The sequence below is a fragment of the Dermacentor albipictus genome, chromosome 5, assembly GCF_038994185.2.
Source record: "Dermacentor albipictus isolate Rhodes 1998 colony chromosome 5, USDA_Dalb.pri_finalv2, whole genome shotgun sequence".
Classification (NCBI taxonomy): Eukaryota; Metazoa; Arthropoda; class Arachnida; order Ixodida; family Ixodidae; genus Dermacentor; species Dermacentor albipictus.
The window spans coordinates 48,279,772-48,297,469 of NC_091825.1; the positions used below are offsets into that span (position 1 = coordinate 48,279,772).

Sequence of the window (17,698 nt, forward strand, 5' to 3'; positions counted from 1 at the left end):
GCCAGCATGTGGGCGAACTGGTCGCGACCAGTGCTGCAGGGTCTGTGGGTACATCAAGGAGACGCTGCCCCACGTCCTCTGCCACTGCATCTCGAAGAGCGCCATGAATGTCACTCGCCACAACAAGATCGTGGCTTGGCTGCGCACCGCGTACCGGAATCCATCGCCTACGAGAAGCGGCCCGTCGGCAACGCCACCCTGCACCCAGACGGGGTCTCAGCACGCAGTAAGGAGGTGGTCGTCATCGACCTTTGCTGCCCATTTGACAACCGGCTAGACGCCTTTTACGAAGCCCGCGACGCTAAGATTTTGAAGCACGAGCCTGTGTTTCAGCAGCTCGCACAACGGTATCGACGAGTGTCCGTCGACGCCGTCATCGTTGGTGCCGTGGGACCCTGGGACCCGAAGAACGACACCATCATGCGCAAATTTTGCTCGCGATCGTACCTTAAGCTCTTTATAAAGCTAGTCGTAAGCGAAGTTATCTCCGAATACTGTGAGATATACCGTCACCACGTGGCAGGTAATTAGCCCTGTGGACACCATAACTTGACTATGATCTGGCGCTTGTGTTATTTTCTGTTTACTTTTTCACTTAATTTTTTGTGGTTTCTTCTTACCCGCAGTACTTTTTTATACATTCCAATAAAAACCTTTTTTCTTACCCTTATGCCTGGAACCTCTTTGGGTGCCATGTGCGAGAAAGGTAGTTCAAGGGCCCGTTACAGGTCTCGGAGCCCATACCACAGGAATATGTTCCATTGTGCTTCGACCCTTTCGCACTATCTTCGGGATCGGCCCACGGTTTTCGCACAGTCACACGCAAAATTTACAGAATACTAGCCATAAACAGCTTTTATGTAAAAAAAAGATTATGGCAGTGATAGTGGGCACAAGGATTCTGCTTTATTCCCTTTTCTAAGGCGACATCCACATTCTTGCATAGGTGAACCAAAAATGTGTGGGGAAGCGCACTTGCGAAATTTTGCATATCTCCTTTTGCAGTTCCCCCGCCAAACCATTCATTCAAAACTCCAGATTCAATTGTTTGCCAAAAAAGAAAGTAGCCGCATTACCAGAGAATCAAGGCCAAAATTGCACTAACTTTTTACGCGCTGTATTTTTCGTTCTATCTCGCTCATACAGCGCTCTCTGAATATGCATTTTGTGTACCACGTGATGCCTCAGCTACTAAGTGATGCTCACTTCCACCGCTAATCATCTATTCCACCTGCTTTAGCATTTCATTGTGTTAGCTTTGTTGAACTTTTACTTCAGTCACTACAGCTTATTTTCGATTGCTAGTATCGTCTGCTTCTCAATGGCTTACTTCCCCTCGCTCTCATCATTCAACAAACAAAAACAAACAACTCCCTTTTAGGGCAGTAGGTGCCGTAACCTCATTCTCGTTACGTCAGTGGGATGACATGCACTTCAATCTGTTTTGTCGCATTTTTAGCCTATTTTAGAGCAGAAGTTCTCGACACTTGCCAAGTTGGATCACTGTATCCTTTAAGGATGTTTAGGAATGGGGTCTTCTATTAAGAATGATGCATTTAAAAGATCCGAGAAGGCGCTGTCGAAGCCCAAGACAACCGGGCGAGCGGTTTCAGGAATATGAGAGCTCCTTCCCAATCCGTCTTTTATTGTTGTGTCTTTCACGACTTATATTATTCTAAGAATGACCTTTCTTGCGATTGCAAAAGCGTAGATTACCTACAGAACCTGAAGTTCATCTTTAGAGCTTCTTTAATGGGCTTGGAGTCATTACAGAGTCATTACTTACCACAAAATTTTAAAAAATGAAGATTTGTCGAAGCCGGCATTCTTATACTATAAACTAACTTTTACTCATTTTGAAGCCATTATAACAGTTTTAGTCTATGTCGTCACACGCAGTCATGTCATTTATGAATTCAGATCGTACAGACGAGAATCAGATATCTGAATCAAACAAATAAACAAAGCAATGTCGTCCTGTTAGCTTCTACTCACGTCTAAAATATCCTAAAAGTATCTGCTGAAAAGTTTCAATACCAAATTCTAAGCGATGTTCACTGTGAGATAAAATGTAAGCCTGCTCAAGAAGAGAGAGAGAGAATAAGCATGTTTATTACAAAGGTGAAGCTTCGAAGAGGCTTCCTCAATCCAGAATGCGTTGAGCTCGGATCGCATCCTGCGCCCTCGATATCAGCCGCTGCTGGTCCTCGAGGCTCAAGTAGAAGCTGGTCCTTCAAAAGTAGGTTCGTATGATAAACCTGGTTGAAGAGGCAGACGCGAGTTCTTACGGTGTGATGACAGGGTACGTAAGTGGAGATTGGTTTTCATTGAGGAAACACTAGCGGCAGGGCAGTAATTAGAATATGGAGAATGAAGAGAGCAATTCTTTGCGGATTGGAGAGCGTCAATCGCAAGCTTAAAAGGTCATAACGTATATGGTTCGTCAGAGAAAAAAAAAGAGAGAAACGTGCAGTATAAAAATAGAACTGCAGATTTCAGTGTAATTGCGAATGGCGAGGGCATGTAGCCTGATCTGAGAGGAAAGTAATTCTGGAAAAATATGAAGGGCGCAATGGCCAAATTCTATGCGATAAACGGAACAATTCTTGCACAAGAAAAGTTTCAACGTCTTGTTACAAAGGAGTATTGAATTACGCTGTTTTGCTTTATTGCGGCCAAAGTGCAGCCTTCAAGTAACTGTGGTTATGCATGAACCCTGTTCATTAACACACGTGCCTGCTATGGTACCAAGCAGCCCTTACAAGTTTTAAGAAAAACATGCTTAGCCTCTAAAAAGGGTCAAGACTGTCTATCCTTCCATGCTTCACCGCTCAGTTCCCTACAGTTCATTATTTCTTTATGGTGGTCGCAAACCTATTAGCATGAAAAGGCTGCAGTTTCGTAGCTTCGCTGCACTTTTGTGAACAACCAAAATAACTTAGCTTTTTGGAAGCGAAGTTAATCAGTAATCGTAAACAAGCAAATGAAAGAGGTCAAGTTGGCAATACTGCTTCAGGCGTAAATGTTTTGTCCTAAAGCTTTCGTCATTGTTTTTTTTATTTCTTTGCCTACCATCCCAGGGTATCACCGCGCTTTGTTCTTTTTCAGTCAGGGACAACCTACTCAGCGAGATCGCGACTAGCAACCGACCTACCGACCGACCTAGGCGAAACCATGAGATGGCAGGCAAAGAAAGCTTCGCTTTAAGAAAGTTTCAGTGACGCTTCACTTCGTCAACGCGGCTGAAGCGTAAGCGTATGGGTGCTACAGCGCCCACGAAGCTATCGACCTTCGGTGCGCCTAGACACTTTCGCTGTCCGCATGGCAGATAGTCTTCAAGACGGGGCTCGCGCGGCCGCGCCATACACAGCAGTCGCCGGTGTAGAACGCTCCCTTGTGGACATTCGCTTACCAACTGAATTAACTAGCATGGTGTCAGCGCGCAAAGGCAAACATGAACACTGCACACTCACTGACAGCGGACACTCGCTGTCAAAACGCTGGCTTGAGGAATCGCGGCAGCAGTCGCGAGCGAAGTGACATTCCTGCTGTTTATCGCTTTAACGCAAACTGAGCGGCGAGAACACAGCGCACACAAAGCTACGAGCCATCGGACCACCTATAGGTGGTCCGATGGCGTGCGATGAGTTTGGCGTGCGGTGGTCCGGTGGCGTCCGATGGCGTGTGATGAGTTTTGCGTGCGCTGTGACAACACAGCCTATAGGCTGTGTTGTCAAGGCAGATCACTTTCAAGATAAAGCCCGCACGACCGCGCGCGGTCGAAGGGCAACCATAGAGAAAAGGCACAACGCCCCCTTCCATCCCGTCCCTTGGTGCTATGCGCGCAACGGAATACGGTATGTTTTCTCCCCGCTTTCCTCCCTTGCTCGCGCGAGATCAAGCCGCCGCCGTCAACTCGCCGCCGCACACATTCACTCTCACACACACAGCGTACGGCGCGCGAGGAAGATGTTATAACGAGGCGAACCCGGTACGCCCGTGTCACAAATAAAACCTCAAGCAACTGCCAAAGGAGGTCAACTCAGATCGCTTCAGCCTGCCTTCCTCCTCCGCAACACTACGCCTTGTTTCTCATTCGCTCTTCACTCAATGTGACCTAGGCCTTCCTACATGTGGCATTGCTTCGTCGCGCGCTAAAGAAACCTGTCATGAGTAACTACTTAAGAGGAAAAAACGAAATCAGAAAAGAAAGAATTGATGATAACTCAAAGGGAAGCTCATTACTTTTCGAAGTGAGATCGGGATGCCGTAGAACACGCACCTATAAAGCGAGATATAAGAAGGAAGAAGAGGCATGTGCTTGATGCTGTAAAGCTAGGGAAACGATAGAGCATGGTTTGTTAGAATGTGAAGACGTCTGTCCAGCGGTTGATTTAGGCACCACTGGACTCCTTGAAGCCTTTGGGTTCAGCGAGAGCAGTGGAAAAGTAAACATGTCTGCAATAGGCATTAGTAAAAGACGATTTGAGGATTGGTGGAAGAAAAGTAGGGAAAGGACAAAAGACGGAGACATACAAAAGCACAGTTCGCAATAGAGGATCAGAAAGTTTGGGTGTGGTAGTTCATAGTGGTTTTCTTTTCTTTTTCTTTTTTAACATAGGTAGAAAATTATGCAGTATAATAGCAAGAGCTTGGTGGCGCAACCCACCGCCCCGTTACAAAGGGGACGCTCATAAAATCCATCCGCCTGGTGAGGATGGAGAGGGCGCTAGAAGGAATATGGGGTTTATTCTCTCGCACAAACAGACGAGTACAGTAGTAGAGCAGCAGCTCCCAGGTTTATTTTATACGGTCAACATTCTGTTGCTACCTAACAAACAAAGTGATTTGCAACGTGTGGCTAATAACTGTGCAAAGGAAGGCGAGAATTTAGGTTTGAAATTTAGCGTTAGAAAATCAGGTGTTATGGTATTCAATGAAAGCAGTGAGCAGACAGTGGCGGTACAGGGCCAGGAAATACCTCGGGTAAAAGAATATAAACATATTGGTATATGGATAAACTAAAACAATAGATGTATGGAAACACAGGAAAAAGATAATGACAGTAAAGTGGAAGCGAAATTCAGCCATAATGAATCACAGAGCGCTGTGCGGGATACAATCGGTACGAGGCTCTCCGAGGTATGTGGAAAGGTGTAATGGTTCCAGGACTTACTTTTGGAAATGCGGCTGTTTGCTTGGAATCAGGCGCTCACGGGAAGACTACAAATGAAGCAGTGCAGGGTGACATGGGCTGGGCAAGTTTTGAAGTGAGAGAAGCTCACAGTAAAATGGATTATGAAGTACGTCTGAGGAATGTGGAAGAAAGTAAATGGGTGGGGAGATTGTTGAGGTATTTGTACAGAAAAAAACATTCATTGAGAGTGGAGGAAAAGAACTAAAAAGCTTACCAGCAAGTATACGGCCGGTAGGGTGAGTAGCACAGCAACGTCAAGCGGAAAGTCAGAAGAGAGGCTGAAATAATGTTATGGGTGGCGGCAACGGAAAAGAAACCTGCCATGCGTAACTTCTTAAGAGGAAAAAATGAAATCAGGAAAGAAACAATTCATGCTACTAAAATGGAAAACTTATTACTTTTCGAAGCGAGATCAGGATGCCTTAGAACACGCACCTATAAAGGGAGAGATAAGAAGGAAGAAGCATGTGCTTACTGCGGTAAAGCTAGGGAAACGATGGAGCACGTTCTACTAGAATGCGCAGATATCTGCACAGTGGTCGATTTAGGCACCACTGGACTGCTTGAAGCCCTTCAGTTAAGCGAGAGCAGGGGAAAAGTAAACATGTTTGCAATAGAGACTAGTAAGAGGCGATTGGAAGATTGGTAGAATAAAAGTAGGGAAACGACAAAAAACGGAGACGTATGAAAACAAATTTGACAATAGGGGGTAAAAAAATTTGGTGATGGGAATTCACCGTGGATTTTTTTTCTTTTTTTCTTTTTAACCTAGGTAGACTATAGGCAGTATACAATAGCAAGAGCTTGGTGGTGGAACCCACCGTCCCGTTCCAAATGGGACGCTCATAACATCCATCTATCCATCCTTCCATCCATCGATCCATCCGATTGTGAGTTATCCGGTGAGAATGCACCAGCAGCAGCAGCAGCAGGCGGCAGCCACGGCCAGCAAGTGAGGTCCGAAGGCGCAAGCAAAGAAAGCTGCGCCTTAATAGCGTACAGCATGCTCGATGATTGCGAATAGCGTGGTGCAACTAATGTTGGGGCTACATCTCGTGTCAGTGAAACAATTAGTTATTTTTCAGCAGAAAAGGCTTTTATATGCAATACCAAGTGACTCGAATTATGAGCGAAATATAAAATTGTTATTCGACTAAAATACCGAATAATAGACGCGAAATATGACAAATGAGCCTTGCAATCCTGCTTCGCTTCCTAAGCTGCGTAAACTCTCATTTACTCGCTCGGTGAGATGTTCTTAGGCGGAATCACGAGATGGGGTCCCTGCCCATGGCGGCTATGGTTCTATGAAAAAAAAAATATTGGATTTTAGGCATCGAAGTTACTACATGGTTATAGGCATGTCGTTACAGCACCTCCGCATTGATTTTCACCTCCCAGGGCTCTTTATACCGTGCAACTAAATCTAAGTACTCGCGATTGTTTTTGCACTTCACCCTTATCAAAATGTGGCCGCGGCGACCAGGGTCGTATCAGCGACCTCGAACCTAGCAGCGCTATGCCATATCCGCTGGACTAACGGAATGGGTGGTTATACGGAAAATGCATTAAATGTATAAAGTTTGCCGTCCTCCTATTGCTAAATTTTAGTGCGATTTGTTCATCCTTTGTATGGGGAAACCCCCTCCACCCCTCTCCCCACCCCCCCTGCTGGAACGTTTTCGAGCTCGGGCGCTCCTATCTAAATGCGTGTAAAAGGAGCCAAGGAGGCTGAGTAATACTTGTTGGGGGGCCAGTTGGTGCATGTTTCCAGAAGAGGGTTATAGCGCCGAAAAAACACAACACACAGCAAGCAAGACGGGACAGGCGGGACAGATGCGCCTGTCCCGTCTTGCTTGCTGTGTGTTGTGTTTTTTCGGCGCTATAACCCTCTTCTGGAGAGCCAAGGAGGATTCGTATTTCTCGGCAACCGGAGCACCAAATTTGACGAGATTTGTTGCATTTAAAAGAGAACTTAAAATCTAGTGACTGTCCAGTTCGAATTTTTTATGTAGGTCGTCAATGTTTTGTGAAAAAATTGACAAAAATCGCGAGTTTTCAGAAAACGAAAGTATCAAGTTCAAAATTTTGTAACTCTGCAATTAAAAATGGTATCATAGTTACATCAATTGCATCTAATAGTACATGTAAATCGGAAAAAAGTGACATGTTACACATAAATCTAAAAAAAATTGTAATATGGAAATACAGGTTTTGCGGAACCCTGGTAGACAACTTTACAAATTCATGTAAGATATAAAATGGCATGCCAAGTTTGGCCGCTTACAATGATCTAATGTATGCCGTTTACATAACCGTGATATCTGTTTTTGATACAGAGCTATTAATTTGTAAACTTCGTGATTTTATTTTTTTCAAACTTTTGAATATCTGAAAATCTTTTTAGCGAATTTCAGGCCCCAAATCGAAGTTATGCTACCAACACTCACTAGAACTTGGCTTTATGTCTCAAATGCAACAAATTTCATTAAAATCGGTCCAGGGGTTATCTCATAAAACCGTTTTTGCGTGTTGCGTGTACTTGAATAGGTCGCGTCGGAGTTGGGCCCGAGTTAAAGCTTCCTTTTAAATAAAATGCAGGAATAGAGAGCCGTATGCCATTGAGGCGTCGCAAGCATATTACTGCATGTTCCTGAGCTTAATGTCAACAAAGCGACGAACTCGGAATAGCGTTTTCAGAGCGCTGCGACGTCATACTGCGGGCAGAAAATGGGAAACGATGGAATTGATATGAAGTTGCTTCATCTGCTTAAGTTTAGCTGAAGAACTGCCTGCGCTAGGCATAATCAACTTGCTAGATGTTGCTTTTGACTTTTCCGAAGCACCATCTGTGTTGGCAGTATACTATTCCAGTTCGTCGGCACATTTTTTGAAGCTTTCCCTCAAGGATTCCGAAGCTGCAAAAATGAAAACGTTCCGTAATGTCCTAGATCCTCGCTTACGAGAGGAGCATCAAGTAGGTAGGCTACTCGTTTAATAGAAGAAGATGCGTTTTGCACAACTGCATTTCCGTACCGCTAATCCCTCCCAACTTGAGTAGCTTGCTGTTCTTCTTAGTTTTAGTCAGTATATGCCGCGCTACTATTCTGAGTTTTACAGTTTCAACTACCCCTAGCATAAATGTATAGGGTTCAACGGCAATGGAAGTCAGCTGGTACGATTGCTTAAGCCGGGGAAATCCCCGTTGGAATTGACGGCAAGTCGCCCTATTGCTCTGGACATCTGCATGAGAAACGTGATGAAAAAGATGGTCCATGCACGTCTATAGCGCTATCTCGAATGTCGGAAGTCAGTGCTTGCCTTCGTCGTTTCCTGCCCTTGTCCCGGTGTGAGCTGTAGTTCAGAGTAACATGGAACGCCAAGTAGGCCGGTCTGGGACCTTGTTACTACACCTGCCTCGCTCCAATGGCAGGCTTTCGTCGGCGCCGTTCCTCAATGGATATCGTTAAGAATATCACAACGTTCGCACAACAGGAGAAAAGCCGTCAGCGCATATCAGTTCCGCTCTTTCTTGACGCGCAATGCGCGCATTGCAACGTTGCACATGACACAGTCATCCATTCCATGGCAGCTAATTCGATTGGTGGCCGTATGATTCGTTGCTTATCCGAAAACATAACTCATCGGTCGCTTTTTATTTATTTATTTACAGAGTACCTACATCGCCATAAAGGCATTACGTAGGGGGGAACAAAATACAACCAGTAATACAGAGAAGCTTTCGGACAGATATACTGACAAACAGAATCACTACAATAGCTGTTAGAGAAAGGCATACAAGTAACGTGAAACAAGCATGTTCCAAGATATATAACACATACATTTGTTTTACAAGAGCGCCGTCACAGCATTGAATAGAATGGTTCGTTATTTGACACATTTACTGTATCATTTGATAAACTGTTCCATTGTCTAATTGTGTTGGGGAAAAAAGAGTAGTAAAAAGTGTTTGTTCGGCAGTTATAGGCCGAGATCTTTTTGTTGTTATCACAGCGAGTCGATATATAATCTGGTTCCAGGAGATAGTTATAGCTATTAATACCTGTTTGATTATTATATATTCGGTGCAATAGTTTAAGCCTTAACTTCTGCCTACGCATATGTATTAGATCCCATCCTAAAGTGGCCTTCATTTCGGAAACGCTACAGTATGGGCTGTAATTATTGCAAACAAACCTTGCTGCTTGGTTCTGTAGTTTTTCTAGTCTATTAATGAGGTAATCTTGATAGGGATCCCATATTACACAAGCATAATCAAGTATTTTTCTAACATGTAAGAAGTATAAAGTTTCTTTTACTTCGCGTGTTGCCTGTTTAAAATTTCTGCGAATAAAATGTAACATCCTGCTAGCTTTTGCTATGACAGTGTCAACCTGTTTATGCCAAGTGAGTGATTCGGTAAAATAGACTCCTAATTACTTATATTCCGACTGTATGTCGATAAGCGTGCCATTGATGTTATATCGGTGCTGAAATTTGGATAATTTTCTGGAAAAACTTACGCTACTGCACTTTTTTATATTTAAATTCATGTTCCATTTTTTACACCAGATTGCTACCTTATCTAAATCTGTTTGCAATGTATGTATGTCATCTTCAGTGGTAATTTCTCTGTAAATCACACAGTCATCAGCAAATAGTTTTATGGGTAATGTAATTAGTTCGACAATGTCATTTATGTAGATTAAAAATAGCAAGGGCCCCAGTACGCTTCCCTGAGGAACGCCCGAAGAAACAGTTATTGGTGAAGATGCAACGTTGTTTAGGACAACAGACTGGGTTCTTCCGTTTAGGTAGTTTCGTATCCAATTTTGAACGTTTTCGTTTATATTTAATGCAGCGAGCGTTACATCTAGGAGCTTATGGGACACAATATCAAAAGCTTTTTGAAAATCAATAAAAACCGCGTCTACCTGACTATTGTTATCTATGGTTTTAGATAAGAAGTGCTGGAATTCTATTAGTTGTGTGTTGCAGGAATAACGTTTTCGGAATCCGTGCTGAGAAGGTGTAAAAAAAGCGTTTAAGTCAAGGAATGCAGATATGTTACTATATAAAATGTGTTCGAATATTTTGCAACATATTCACGTTAGTGAAATCGGCCTATAGTTTTTTCTGAGTTTTCTATCGCCCGATTTAAAAACGGGTGTCACGCTTGCCGTTTTCCAATCTTGGGGAATGAGGCCTGTTTCAAGGGAAAGCTTATAAATGATCGTTAAATACGGAGAAATTATGTCATGACACTCTTTCAGGACTACTCCTGCAATTGGTCCAATGCAAAAGCAATTGGACCATCAGGTCCAATTGCTTTTGTGTCATCTAAATGCCGTAATAAAGCGTCGACGCCACTTACATCAAATTCAATGTCTGGCATCATATCGATTTGATTGGCGTTGTTCAAAAGCGAAGTCTCCCCAGCAGGTAATAGCGAAAACACAGATTGGAAGTGTATACTTGTTGAAGCATTCCGCCCTCTGATAGTCCGACGTCACGGTTTTGCCGTCAACAGTTAAAGATGGTATCGATATGTCTTCTTTTCGATTTTGTTTTACATATTGCCAAAAAGATATTGGGTTTTCTCTCAAGTCCTTGTTTAATTTAACAAAGAAGTTATCTTTGGCAGCTTTAATTGTTGCTTTCAATAGCTTATTTATCTCTTGCAAGCGTTTCTGATTTGCCAGACTGGTGTCGGCAGAAAATGTTTTATACGTTTGTCTTGCTTTCCTTATAAGTTTACGTATTTCTACGTTAAACCAAGGTTTTTGTTTTTTTCGTTGCCGCAGGTACCTGCATGGAACATGATTTTCGACTAGTTCAAGTATTTTGTCCCGAAATGCTGACCACAAAGTTTACGGACAGCGTGCGTTTGACATATATTGGAAAGTAGGAAAGAAATTTTCAAGTTCGGTCCTGATAGCAGCATAATCTCCTCTGTCGTAGCTGTACACTTTTCTTTGCGGAATTTGTGCCATCCGTACGCGCTGTATGTTAAGCTCTATGACAACTGCCCTGTGGTCACTAATACCTGGGAAAACAGTAACTTTTGATATTATGTTCGGCTCATTGCAAAGTACTAAGTCTAAAATTGCATTTTCTTGCGTAGGTTCCAGTACGTACTGCTGCAATCCATTTAATCCGAGCAGTTCTTCGAACTCTGCGTAAATACGGGACCTATTGCCAGCCACACATCCGGCATTCCATTTGAAGTCAGGCAAATTGAAATCCCCCCTAGAAATACGCTATTAGGCAGGAGAGATAGCATCTCAGACAGCAATCCGAATGAGTCGCTGCTGCCGGGTGGGTGGTAGAATGTCCCGTAGACTACATTGTTTCCGTTAGGCAATTTCACAAGGCACCATACAGACTCAGAATTTTCAAATAAAATTTGTGTACTTGACAATGCACTTGATATCAAAAAGAACACTCCCCAGCCATGTCCATGCCTCTCTTTCCGATAGACAGTAAAACCAGGCGGAAAGATTTCTACATCAGGTATATCCTTGTCTAACCATGATTCGGTGCCCATCACAATCTGAGGTTTAACAGTGGCTACTAAAGACATGAAGTTATCGACTTTGTTCTTTATGCTGCGACAATTTACAAGCAGGAAAGAGAGCCGTTCAGGCGGCGAGCAACGTGCTGAGTTATCTTTCGGAGGAACGGAATGCGTCATTTGCCTCTGTCCAGTCGCGCATGCGCCTGAAGTGCAACAGGCATCCGCATATCGCTATCCCAGACAAACGTTTGCCCATTGATGATCAATTTATCATAACTCAAGCGGACACGATTTTCTTTGTTCTCTCTTTTTTCTTTCGCATAATTCCAAAGCTGACGTCTTTTTTCTTGTACGGCTCGGCTGAAATCTTCAGAGATGCTGTACGAAGTTCCTTTTAGTCTGTAAGCGTTTTTAAAGACATTTTCTCTGGCCTTCCACCTTGAAAAGCATGCTACTATGGGCCGGTTTTTGCCTTCTCTGAAAACGCCTGCGCGATGAGCCCGTTCAACCGAAATATCGTCAAGTTTCATCACATCTTTGCATATTCCACTTATTAGTTTTTCAGACGCCTCCCATGTCTCGTTATGCTCCCTGTCAGGCAATCCGAAAAAGACCAGGTTCTGTCTACGGCTTCTATTTTCCAAGTCGTCTAGTTTAGCCATAAATTTATCTTCCATTTTTTCCACCCGAGCAATACGACTTTCTACATTGTTTGTCTTCTCTATTAAGCCCGTAATTTTGGATTATAATTCACATTGTCTTGTTGTAATTTCCGTTAACTTCGCAAGCACAGTTTCCTCGCCTGTTTTCATTTCTAAGAGAATTCTTTCAATGTTTGTCATTTGGTCACGTTCAACTGCATTCATGGGTCCTGGATTTTGTTCTACATCCCCCGATAGGAGCAGTAAGATTTGGGAAAGCGTTAGGCAGCCGTCGTAGAGAGAGAATGGTAGAGCATCAATGAAGCACAGGCTGGCATGTTCAAGACACTCAATCATTTGTCGCTTGCTAATGGGGCACGACACTCTTAAAAGCATAACGTTGCTAGAGCGATAACACTTAGTTCCATTTAGGTAACTGACCTGGTACATGAAGAAGCGTGAGTTTGTGCCGAAAAGAGCGTCGTGCCCCAGTCGCTCTAGGCTTGGCTGGTCCTTTAGATGGCTCGCGCGAAGTGGAACCGGAAAGGTTCCCCGATGCGCAGATTCCACTTTGGTGCGTCGGAGATCGTACCCGATTTCCAGCAAATAATCTTGCGGACCGTGTAAGACATGAGCAGATGATTGTAGATCCGTTGTAGCAGCATCTGGCCAAGGTTTGGTGAAGCCATGTTCTACCGCGAAGTCGGCGTTCGCCACGACAGCGAAGAATCCGAGCAGCACCTGGTACATGAAGAAGCGTGAGTTTGTGCCGAAAAGAGCGTCGTGCCCCCCGGATGATTCGTTGCTTATCCGAAAACATAACTCATCGGTCGCTTTTTATACGAAATCATTATGTCGCCCATGAAGCGGAGAATCCGCCGTCTGGCGTTAACATCCAATGGTACCAAAACCCACGTGACCAAGTGATGACGTCACGTTCCTAAGACGGAACCTGTTGCAACTGCGAAATCCCATGGTGAACAGCCACGGCGTCGGATGGACCCTGTGGCTCGCAACCAAATAGTTACTTTCCCCAATTCGAAAATTTATACATGACCAATACGTATATTCAAGTCGACGCTTTAAGCATGCACATCAGGCACTTCGCCCGACTTCCATAGCATAATCTCGCCTCCCTTTCTGCCGCTCGACCTCGTTCAGCGTTTAGCAGAATTATTGCCGCCAACCATGGAACTTTCCCGTCAAACTTCACTTCTGCAGCACGAACATCTCTACCGCTGTGGTGCCTGCATCCACTCCAAGTTTTTCTTGTCATTCCCGGCATCAAAAAGAAAACGGAAATGTCATCTTTCACCCTCAAACAAACCGTGCTTTGCATTCCTACATGACAAGCACAAAGGACGCATCCACGTTTACACGGGCGCTTCTGTGCCTCTAAAAGTTCAGCTGGAGCAGTGGAAATTCCCGCAAAATCTGTCTATCAAATTCAAGACGTCTCACATTACATGATCGACAGCTGCGTAACTCGCAGCTATCCGTGCTACTCTGGAGTTTCTTGGTCACAAATCATCACATTCATGGTCCATATTTTGTCACTCGAAGGCAGCTCTCCAGTGTCTGCTGTCCCCTTTCAACGACGGACCTAATGTGCAATTAGTCGCAGACATACGGCTACTCCACCATCTCGCAATCAACAAGGGTCGCAACATCATCTACCAGTCGATACCGGGTCACTGCGGAATTTCGGGAAATCACAGTGAGGATGACGCTACCCAATTGGTCCACGAATGTGCCCGTATTATACCAATGCCACTGTCAAGACTAGATGCAATCACAAGTCTTTGCTCCCTCGCACACGAGCTTATGTGGACTCTCTGGGACACCAGTGAATTCACGAACGCACGTCTCCACAGATTGAAATCACGTCTGCAACTCCGTCTTGCACCAGGGTTACCACGAGCGGAAGCAACGCTTCTGTGCCGCCTGTGGCTCGGCGTGGCATTCACGAACTCCTATTTCTTCCGCATTGGAATGGCCGACATTCCTACTTGCGACACCTGCGGCTGCGAAGAGACGATCGAGCACCTCTTCTGTGACTGCCGCCATTACAATGTGCCACGAAAAGTGCTCGTGACCGCGCTCAAAAAACTAGACAATCGCCCCTTCACAGAGGAAAAAGTTATAGGACACTTGTCCAGGCAGGTTTCGGTACTCAAGGTCTAAAGTGCTGTGCTGAAGTTTTTAAGGACCTGTGAATTGTGCGACCGTCTTTGTATGTTCTAGCGCGTAGCATCGCATTAATGTGTGAATTTTTCTCTTTTTTTCTTTCGCCTTTTATTCCTTTTAGCCATTTCCCCAGCGCAGGGTAGCCAGCCGGTACTTACAGTGGCTAACCTCCCTGTCCTTCCCATTTTGTATCTTTCTCTCTCGAAAACCGGGTTCGCCCACGTCCAAGGCCGACCTGTCCCAAACCCAAAATTGACTTGACCCACTTTTTCCAATTCGAAGTTGGGGTTTGCCGACGCTCAAAACTGACCCGGCCCCCCCGCAAATTTTGAGTGTCCCACACCCTAAAAAAATTGCTCTTCCCAATTGGGAAATTCAGTTGACCAACGTTCATAACCGACCTGGCCCACTCGTAAAATTGACTTGATCCGCCCTTAAAGTTTGCGTGGCCCACGCTCGAAATTGACTTTGCCCTACCCGAGCACACGACCAAGTGAAAAGCATCACGCGGAGGAGTCATACTGCTGTTTCAATGCACGTAAGGAGACTCAAGTATCTCTGTAACTTTCTGTACAAATAAAAGATACACGACAAAATCAACGGCAGGCGAGCTTGCTGCCCTGCGTGCTGCTGTTAGATGCCTCCTGTAAGAGACACCTTGGAAATGGCTCATTTTTCGCAACTCTAAGTAGTTCTTCAAAGTCCACATTATGCCCTATATTACAGGGCTCATGAGCAGCTAGTATATGAGATAAGAGAGGACCACCATCAAGCAATCACTAAAAGGCATTAAATTATATTTCAGTGGCTGACTGGATATACCGACATTGTTGGTAATGACCTTACCGACGAGGGCACCCGGTCCGCCCTTGTAGGAGCCCGACCAGTTCCTATCCGATTAGCCAGAACGGACACTGTAAGAAAGCGTCATTTCATGGCTAAAGCTATCCCACCGAAATATTGATTGGTCTTCTCCCAACCTTCCCCCCCCCCCCCCCCCCGAAACGTGATCTTCATACACTATATCCACGCCTAAAACTATAGGTGCCATCGTAAGCTTCCCGCTTCGAGGCGGCAGTATTGTGTCGCCTCTGGCTCGGGCTGGCACTTGCGAAAGCCTACTCGTTCCGCATTGAAATGGGGGATACGCCCGTGTGCGACTCTTGTGGGACAACAGAAACTATTCAGCAAATTTTGTGTCCCTGTCCCCGGTACGACGTCTAGCCGTGAACGCCTGCAGGCACCAACTGGGCTCTATACCATTTTCGGAAATGAATACCCTTGGACCATGGCAGTGCTTGCGCGATTGTGATGCCTCAAGTCCTCAGGTCCTGGTGAGAGTTTGTGCACTTGGTGTGCACCTTCAAAGGTGCACGAAACTGTGCTCTCCCTCTCCTGCTCTTTCTTTTCGTCCCCGCGTCTCCTTCCCCCAGTGAAGGATAGCAAACCGGAAGTGCATCTGGTTAACGTCCCTCTCTTTCCTCTTTTCTCTCTCTCTCTATCTGCGTTAGCACGCGCTAGCTGGGAATGCCTTGGAGATAATAATAGCTTGTAAAATAATTCGAGACAGCATTTCGAGATAAGAGAGGCCTAATTTCTAGGTTTCCTGAAAGCGAGGTTGATTAGATGGGCCATTTGCAAATATGGGCGTAGAGTTTCTGAAAGCGAGGTAGATTAGACAGGCCATTTGCAAATATGGGCGTAGAGTGGAAGGACGCGGGTATACCTGAGCACGTTTTCTGCGTACGCTGCGCATTTCCGACCGTGTGCAACGAAAAAAAAAAAGCCGCTATGTTGGTTGTGCAATGAGCTGTGATTCCCGAGTGCTTTTATTTTTCTATCTTGTTTTCTGTGTGCGCGCGTGCGAGTGTGTATGTGGGTAATAGTGAGCACAGTGAAACGCCAGGACATCACCGTTTGCAAAACATTTAAAACGTTAGTAAATAAGCAAAAAGGCATTTCTTTAAACACCGAGATCAGCGGTTAGTTCTGAATACTTAATGAAAATGGACACAGCACATGACTGCTAACAACATTTTAATGGAAGTCCACTCCAAAAAGGAATAAAAATAAACACTAGCAGGCAATATAGACATTCCTTAGCGTCTTGTGCTTGTGCTTCCGAAGAATGCCGACCCTTTAATTAGTGGGACTATCAACTCAACACCCGTGGCGAAAAGTAAAATAAAAGGATGCAAATTTTTGTCTCGAATCATGAGAGAATATAATCGACGTGTTTTGCTATATGCACTGTACTTTTTTTGAACTGAGGTGCTTGCATAAGGTTGTCTAATTTTGCCCCATTCTCTGAAGCCGATGAGAGCAATGTTGATTTACCTCACGGGTTTCTTTTTTCTTTTTATTTCTTTTTTTATGACATCTCCTGATGAGAGATCCAATTTCGACCTTTACCTGGGGGCAAGGAAAGTGATCTGTCGTTTATAATCTTGTGTCAGTTCTCTTTGAATAGAGCATTTAATTCTATAGTGCTCTCTTTTTTAGAAGGGCCACATTGGACACCGAATGAAAATCAAGGATCCTTAAAGTACCGTCAAGCGATAAAAGTGTATACACTACGGGTCTTGTGCAATACAGCGAATGCAGGGAAGGAAAGCAGAGAATCAGTGCAACAAGGGTAAACATGAAAACAGAACAGTTGAAACCTAGAACAGCTTTCTGCAAACAATTGCGTCACGTGAGAACTAGGGTCGATTCGTACTTTTGAGTCGATGAAAACAGTAGGAAAATTAGTGTGGTCTTCTTATGAGACGTTGCCGACTTCTCTATTTCTTACGCCTTAGCGTGTGGTTAAAGGTACGTTTTCATGCCTTCAACGCCGATCATGCATGAATACGTGCATACAGACGTGCGTATGCAACGAATGAAACGTGAACAGCGGAGCACCTAACTGAAGCTAAAGTGCGTGCCCTCCAGTCATCACTATAGATAGGCGCACACTTCCGGTTTGACTGACCAGCGTGATGACATTCCCTCCATGCTGCGTAGTTTTCGTTTCTGTTCTGGTCTTATTTTATTTGAAAGCGAGGACAGGTGACAGCAGTAACGGTGACCGCGCAAACTGCTCAAGGCACACTTCTGCTAGCGTTTCATTTGACGCCCATATAGCACATACGCTTTCGCCGCACTGCAGCGATA

The 17,698-nt window shown here is 44.6% G+C and overlaps 1 pseudogene; it reads right to left on the reverse strand.

Annotated features, from left to right (window-relative positions):
- Nucleotides 1-273: 273 nt before the first annotated feature.
- Nucleotides 274-11,891, reverse strand: LOC135899200 (uncharacterized; annotated as a pseudogene).
- Nucleotides 11,892-17,698: the final 5,807 nt, after the last annotated feature.